Source organism: Abramis brama (assembly GCF_963993115.1).
Source record: "Abramis brama genome assembly, chromosome: 10".
Classification (NCBI taxonomy): Eukaryota; Metazoa; Chordata; class Actinopteri; order Cypriniformes; family Leuciscidae; genus Abramis; species Abramis brama.
Genome location: NC_139972.1, coordinates 6,257,533 through 6,266,622, shown reverse-complemented (window position 1 = coordinate 6,266,622; position 9,090 = coordinate 6,257,533).

Genomic DNA, 9,090 nt, shown 5'->3' with positions numbered 1-9,090 from the left:
CTTAGTACATCAGATGGCAACATTGGTTGACATTCCTTTTCAGTTGTATTTTCAGTGTTTCAACAAAATGTATTTAGAATCAACATCACATTGTAACATTGATCAAACCATATTACCAAAGATTATTTCTGTTAATTTCAGTGTTGATTCAACAGCAGTGACTTAGATTCAACATCATAGTGTAACGTTGATTCAACAATATTACCATTGATTTATTTTAGTTAATTTCCGAGTTGATTCAACAGCAGTGATGTAGATTCAACATCTTAGTGTAACGTTGATTCAATATTACCATTGATTATTTGTTTTAATTTCAGTATTGATTCAGCATCGGTGATGTAGAATCAATCATAGTGTAATGTTGATTCAGTAGCATTACTATTGATATTTTGTTCAACAGTTTCAACATTAACTGAGGGTGCAAAAGTGATGTTGATAAAAAATCACTTTGTAATGTTGAATCAATACTATTACCGTTGATTTTTGGTTGAAATCTCAACATTGCTTCAGCATTAACTGAGGGTGCAAGAGTGATGCAAAAACAACATCACTTTGTAATGTTGAAGCAATATTAACACCATTGATTTGTGATTGAAATCTGAACATTATTTCAATATTAACTGAGGGTGCAAAAATTATGTTGAAACATCACTTTTTAATGTTGAAGCAATATTAACACTATTGATTTGTGGTTGAAATCTGAACATTATTTCAATATTAACTGAGGGTGCAAGAGTGATGGTAAAACAACATCACTTTCTAACGTCATTTCAATGTAATCAGCGTTGACGCATCAACACTGACTCAACATTGTTTCAATGGTTACATGCTATCTGGGAAGTATCTCCTTCTCCCTTTTCTTTCCCACTTTTATCTTATTTTCACCTTACGCAACATGTGCTTTCAATACATTTCTGTTATCTCTCGGCAACGCCCTTTCACCATGCGCAAAAGGCAGCGCAATACTGCTAATCTGCGTCCCATTCTCTCATCCTCACACACTCCTCTCTCTCTTTCCGTGGGTCTATGGAATTGTCAGTCAGCAGTCAATAAAGCTGACTTTATTCCAACCTTTGCATCTCATTCTACTCTTAGTATCTTGGGCTTGACTGAGACCTGGATTCGTCCAGAAGCCTCAGCAACCCCCGCTGCTCTCTCTAGCAGTTTCTCTTTCTCTCACTCCCCTCGCCAGTCTGGGAGGGGTGGGGGTACAGGGCTTCTCATTTCTAACAATTGGAAATACTCAGCGCTCTCTTCTCTATTCAACAACAACTCATTTGAATATCATGCTATTACACTTACAGATCCCAATAAGATCCATATTGTAGTCATTTATCGCCCCCCAGGTCAGCTGGGTAACTTCGTAGATGAGCTGGATGTGCTGCTGTCCTCCTTCCCTTAGGACGGCACCCCACTTGTAGTCTTTGGTGACTTCAACATTCATCTTGAAAAGCCACATGCAACAGACTTCATCTCTCTCCTAGCCTCTTTCGATCTCAAACGGCTCATCACCACAGGTACTCACAAATCAGGCAACCAACTGGACCTGGTTTACACATGCAACTGCATTACAGACAACATTTTGGTGAGACCTCTCCATGTTTCAGATCACTTCCTCATTACTTTCAGTCTACAGCTCTCTACCCCTGCACCACCACCCCCACCACCAGTCACTTTCAGACGAAACCTGCGCTCACTTTCTCCCGCCCATCTTTCCTCTGCCGTGTCATCTTCTCTTCCCCCACCCTCACAATTCTCATCTCTGGATGTGAATACCGCAACGGATACCTTATGCTCCACTCTAACCTCTTCTCTTGACAATATCTGCACTCTCTCCTCCAGGCCAGCACACGCTACTCCCTCTAACCCCTGGTTATCTGAGGTTCTTCGTGAACACCGGACCGAACTTAGGGCAGCAGAAAGGAAATGGCGCAAATCAAAAGACACATCTGACCTGAGTATGTATAAATCTCTCCTCTCTTCCTTTTCTGTGGATGTTCATGCTGCAAAATCTTCCTACTTCCACAACAAGTTCAACAGCTCCTCTAACACACGATCACTCTTCAAGACATTCAACTCTCTCCTCTGTCCACCTCCACCACCACCCACCTCCTCTTTAACCGCTGACGATTTTGCTAACTTCTTCACCAACAAAACAATATCTATCAGCAGTCAGTTCTCAGCTCCACACACACAGGAACCCAAACCGACCCCTTCCACAGCCAATAACCCTCTCCCCTCCTTCTCTCCGCTAACCGAGGAAGAAGTATCTACACTTCTCCTCTCCAGTCATCCTACCACCTGCCCTCTAGACCCCATCCCCTCACACCTTCTACAAGCCATCTCTCCCACACTTCTACCAGCACTCACACACATCATCAACTCATCCCTCCATACTGGCACTTTCCCTACTGCATTCAAGCAGGCTCGGGTAACTCCACTGCTTAAAAAACCAACACTAAACACATAATTTGTAGAGAATTACAGACCTATCTCTCTCCTACCATTCATTGTGAAAACACTTAAAAAAGAGCTGTTTTCAACCAAGTAACATCTTTCTTGTCTCTGAACAACCAGCTGGATGTCAACCAATCCGGCTTCAAGAAAGGGCATTCAACTGAGACTGCATTACTGTCGGTCACAGAAGCCCTACGGATCGCAAAAGCTGCTTCCAAATCCTCAGTTCTCATTCTCCTGGATCTGTCTGCTGCCTTCGACACTGTGAATCATCAGATCCTTCTGTCCAGCCTCTCATCACTGGGCATCACAGGAACTTCACTCCAATGGTTTGAGTCCTATCTCACAGGTAGGTCCTTCAGGGTCGCATGGAGAGGCGAGGTATCCGGAGCACATCAGCTGACCACAGGGGTTCCTCAGGGTTCAGTTCTTGGTCCCCTCCTCTTCTCCATCTACACCACATCACTGGGACACATCATACAGGCACATGGCTTCTCCTACCACTGCTATGCTGATGACACACAGCTCTTCCTCTCATTTCAACCAGATGATCCCACAGTAGCTGCACGGGTCTCAAGCTGTCTGGCGGACATCTCGACATGGATGAAGGAACATCACCTGCAGCTCAACCTGGCAAAGACTGAGCTTCTCGTCCTCCCTGCCAATCCATCTCTGCAGCACGACTTCACTATCCAGCTAGATTCATCATCAATCACCCCATCAAGGTCGGTCAGAAATCTTGGAGTAATATTGGATGACCAGCTGACCTTCACAGATCACATTTCAAAGACAGCTCGATCATGCAGGTTTGCACTGCACAAGTGCTCGCATCAAGTTCAAGGCATTGATGCTTGCTTACAGATCTATCACAGGCTCAGCTCCCTCCTACTTTCACTCACTCCTACGAGTCTACATCCCTACCAGAAGCCTACGATCGTTCAACGAGCGACGTCTCGTGGTTCCATCACAGAAAGCCACAAAATCACTTTCTAGAACATTCTCATTCACAGTTCCATGCTGGTGGAATGATCTCCCCACCCTCATCCGGAATGCAGAATCCCTGACAACATTCAAAAGACAGCTGAAAACCCATCTCTTCCGTGAGCACTTAACCTCATAAAAAACAAAACAAAAACAAAACCCTTTCCTTTTCCTTTAAATCCTCACTTATCGGGCTGATGCTACTCTGAATAATGCCTGAACTTCGTATTTTGAGCACTTCTTGCGTTGTTTTTGCCTCTTCACTATGACTCGCTTAACTTAGTCCTAATTTGTAAGTCGCTTTGGACAAAAGCATCTGCTAAATGACTAAATGTAAATGTAAATGATAAATCCCATCATAAAGAGACTCTTTCACCTAGATATCATCATATAGAGACTAGGTCTGTTCCCTAAATTATTAAATACAAAAAAACTTAATCCCTTTAGCTAAACGAACATGACAATCTGGGGCTCAGGTCAGGAAGCAGACAGACTGGCTAAACATCACAGAAGTCAGATCTCAGCAAGAAATTTTGCGTTTAAAAGATGTCAAACACAGGCATCTAGGCTAAAACAATGCGAAATTTGGGCTGTCATGAAAAATTAATGAACATCTAACCATAGCCAAAGAATAGACTATAGTCATCAATGCATAGAACATGTCAAGGAACTTAAACAAATACCTTGTAATCACTGTTGACTTTGCTTGATGGAATATCATACACCTCGTTATTTTAAGTTATTTAGTTATAAAGTTATTTTGGCAAAAACAACATGTAACCAAACTCAAGGTTATTTTGGCTAGAAGTGGCTCCCAAATTCATTTAAGGGTAACATTTGTATTGATGTTCAACAAATAAAAAACATATATAATTCAGATAAACAAATGACAAAGCTTGGGTTGCTGAATATTCAGTCCTTTCTTCAAAAGCACTTATTGTAAATGATATGATTAGAGATCATAATATATGTGCTGTGTTTGACAGAAGCCTGACTAAAACCAGACGATTACATTATTGAATGAGTCATCTACAACTGCGGCATACATTTTATTTTTGTAACACAAAAGATTTTATTTAATAATTTAAAACCTTAAGAGACGCATGAGAATTCACACAGGAGAGAAACCGTATCCATGCACTCAGTGTGGAAAGAGTTTCAAACCCCAGGGCCTAGCAGGCCGTGAGCACCGTTGGCCATGCTTTCATGCTCCCAAAACGGAGACTGCAAAACTGCAAACTTACCATCACTGAATGGGCAACCATCAAATCTTGGCACTCTTGGCATTCTCGGCACTTCAGGATGCCGTGCCGTCCAGCGTGCCCTCAGGCTTCGACTCACAACAGCCATGTGCTCGAAGCCACCATGCAAGCTCCGACCCACAACAGCGTCAAAACCACCATGCCAGTCATCCTCATCTTCTCTATCAAGCAGAGAAGAAAACGATGGCAACTTGCACCAGTGACTTTTGACACTCACGGACCCATCATTGAGCTCCAATTTCAACCACTTCAAGAATTGTATCCACTGCAACTGACCATGCAAGTATCAATTTAATGAGGTGCTCTGAAATATGCTGATGGAAATAAGGCTTTTCATACTGAAATAGATCTTTTCCATAGTTCTATTTCCTGCTTCCGGTTCCATAACACTCACCACTTTACCTATGCATGTATGTATGGATGAATGTATGTATGTTTGTTTGTTTGTTTAGTTTAGTTATGTTTGTGATTTAGTTAATAAAACTTGTGCACAATTATGCATTTGGTTTCTGATTCTCTGCTTGCATACAAAGTCCCTTTTACAGGGGCGTAATTTGTGGGGGGGGATGGGGGGGAGATAACCCCCCCCATATTTAAATCTATGCATTACAACCCCCCAATATTTATACCATGATCACAATATCAGGAGGCATACCCAAACTTCAACCCCCCCAATGTTCAAACCAAATCTACGCCCTTGCCCTTTTACGATCTTGATCTTGTTACATGCTCTAAGCGTTGGACATGCTAAGGAATAATCATTTTTCAGTGATCATGAAAGATACACTTTTCTTAGAATAAATGAATAATCAAAGAGTTCGTTGGAACTGATTAATGGATTGTAATATTAATTTGGCTTACCTCAAAGTTAATCTAATTAACTGACCCAAATATTACTAATTAATCATAATTGGTAATTATGGATTATTATTAATATTTCCCCTTTGAGCTAATATTGTTACAGTGTGTTAAAAGGGAAGGATTTGCATGCAGGAATGATGTTCATTCTAATGCTGTTCATTCATCCATATGTTTCATTAATAGTTTTAGTATTGTGTATTTCCAGTTGTTTCTGTTTCCCCAAATTGCCACTTCACATTATTTCACTTTGTGTTATTTTGTACACATTATTTTTGGCGACTCTACTAACATTTTTTTTTGTATTAACAAAAACTACACTGTAAAAAATGACATGATCAATAAGTCACAACATATGATTTTACATCAACTCATCAAAATAAGTTATTTCTGTATACTTTGTTATACAAGAATCACCAAATTTTTAAGTCAGTTTATCAGTCGGGGTGTGTGTTTCCCGTACAACGACATAACTCGCTGCTTTACTACCACAGTACAATACATCATTGAAGAAATCAACTAGCTAGTCATTAGTGGTGGGCGAAATTTCGGTATCGATCCGATACCAATACTTTTTCATTTTAAAAGCATGCACTTGAACTTGTATGCACTTTCCTGTGCTAGAGCAGTGTGTCATGATTTATGAGGTGAATGCATCATTAATATGCTAAATCTGAATACGTTTTCATGACTACTAAATATTTTGTGATTTGTGCTCTCAACTCGCCTGTAATTAGTCAGTGACTTTTACAAAACTACCCTAATTATAGTACTAGCCTACTACTAGCCTACTAGTACTAGCCTACTGTTCAAAAGTTTGGGGTCTGTAAGATTTTTAATTCTCTTCTGCATTTATTTGATAAAAAATACAGTAAAAACTGTAATATTACAATTTAACATAGGTTTTCTATGTCATAGTAAACTGTAATTTATTCATGTGATCAAAGCTGAATTTTCGGCATCATTACTCCAGTCATGATGATATTTCATTTTAATATGCTGATTTGCTGCTCAGGAAACATTTCTTATTATTATCAATGTTGAAAACAGTTTCATATTTTTGTGGAAACCATGATACATTTTATGCAGAATTATTTGATGAACAAAGTTGAGAGAACAGCATTTATATGAAGTAGATTTTTTTTTTTAACAGTGCAAAACCCTTGACTGTCACTTTTGATGCATCGATCCTTGTTGAATAAAAATATTAATTTCATTAAAAAAATCTTACTGACGTCAACATTTTGAACTGTTATGTACACTTTTGGTTTGTTTATTGCAAAATAACTCCAGATTGTTTCTCTGTCATCTAAGCAAGGCTTCGTTTCCCAAACGCACTGGGCCTGTGAGCTCAGCGAAGCACCAGCATCGAACGCTTTCTGTGATTGATTGGTTTCGTCTTGTATCCAGATGACTAGGAGAAAAAGTTCGGTAACACTTTACTTGAAGGGGTGTGCATAAGACTGACATGACACCGTCATAATCATGACGTGACACATGTCATGAATATGAAGGAGGTTGTATGCATGTTTATGACAAATGTCATTAAGTGTCATTCGCTCAATTATGACATTTTTAATGCAAACATGCATTGTGTGAGATGTCTTTGTTATGGCAACTTGACTTTACTAAGACAACACAACCTGTCCTAAATATGTCATAAACATGACATAGCAGATTAATTATCAAACTTAAGAAACCACTTAGCTTTATAGGTTAGCATTTCATTAAACTGTCATGTGGTTGGTTTTGACATTGGCTGTCATGAAGCCATTATAACATTTTAATGACAAATTAAATTTGTACCACTGTAGTTGAGGTCAAGAAAAACATTCATGACACAGTTATAATGGCCTCATGTCAAAACCAACCACCTGACAGTTTAATGAAATGTTAACCCGTAAAGCTAAGTGGTTTCTTAAGTTTGATAGTTAATCTGCTATGTCATGTTTATGACATATTTATGACAATTTATGTTGTCTTGGTAATGTCAAGTTGTCATGACAAAGACACTGACAGGTTATGATGTATTGGTTTATGTCAAGTTGCCATAACAAAGACATCTCAAACAATGTCATATTTGCATTAAAAATGTCATAATTGAGCGAATGACACTTAATGACAGTTGTCATAAACATGCATAAGACCTCCTTCATATTTATGACATCTGTCATGTCATGATTATGGTGGTGGTTGAGGAGATTCCCCCTTCTATGTAAAGCGCTTTGAGTGCAGAGAAAAGCGCTATATAAATGTAAGGAATTATTATTATTAATTATGAAGGTGTCATGTCAGTCTTATGCACACCCCTTCAAGTAAAGTGTTACCAAAAGTTCTATCCTACACAATTATCCGCTAACATTCGCTTATTTTTCCACTTAGTAGCTTATTTTACGCACTGAATTGCGTGCTAAATTAATAAAAAATTACTGGTAAAAAAACACACATTTGGATCGATATTTTTATGTGAGGATCGATACTTCAGGATCGATCCGCCCACCCCTACTAGTCACGGCTGTTTCCTGAAACTGTTGCAAAGTGGTCATTCAACCATGTTGGTTAATGATGTCATGCAGGTGTTGGAGTAATAACTACTTTAATGAATCAGTTTGAGAATGAATTAATGCTAGAAGTTTTGCTGTAAATTTCGGACATGGCATCTGAGATTCAGTCATATCATATGCTCATTCTTACATAGTAGAGCACGTTCACACATCCCCACTCTTCAAAAATGCCACTTTGACAAACTAAAAGACGTAAATGACATTTGTATGTATTCTAAATAAAATATATAGATTGTACTGAATGTCAGCTTGCTTATTTGACTCAAGATAAGGATTTATTAAAGGGATGGTTCAGGGTAAAATAAACGTATAGGGTCCTTTGCACCATGACCTCGAGCCAAACACCCCCCAGAAGCCTTTATTTCCCTTGGTTGAACATTATTAAAGTTAGAGCTTATTTAGAGAAATCAGCCGGATGGCTTAATGCAGGCGCTAATGGATCCTGTGATGTATCTCGTAAATTACCCCACTAATAATGCCCAGAATGGCACCAAACTTCTACAGTACAAATAGGTTATGTACTCATAAAACGAGGCATTGTAAAGTTTTTAAGTTCATCAGGAGTTTATTTAAATAACACTTGCCTGACGGCTCATGCTACTGCTAACCCGCATGTCAACATCACTTCCGTTATTTGGGAAAAGCACATAAAAGTCCTGGCAGAAAGTGGTTAAAACGAACAGGAGTCTAAGACGACAGGAGGAAACTATGCTTACAAGGTTGAGAATAGGGCACACAAGACTAAATGCTGCCTTAAGTTAATAGGATAACACTTGTGCATTAATTGTGGAGAAGTGGGAAATGTAAAACATATATTCTTGATGTGTAGAAAGTACTCTTGATAAAAAGGAAAGAACTAGAGAGTGCAACGGAAAATGGAGAGTTTAAAAAGCCTATTTAGTTTGCCTGGCACACAATCTATAATTCAGGATGTTATGATCTTTATGAAAGAAACTCAGGATTTAGGT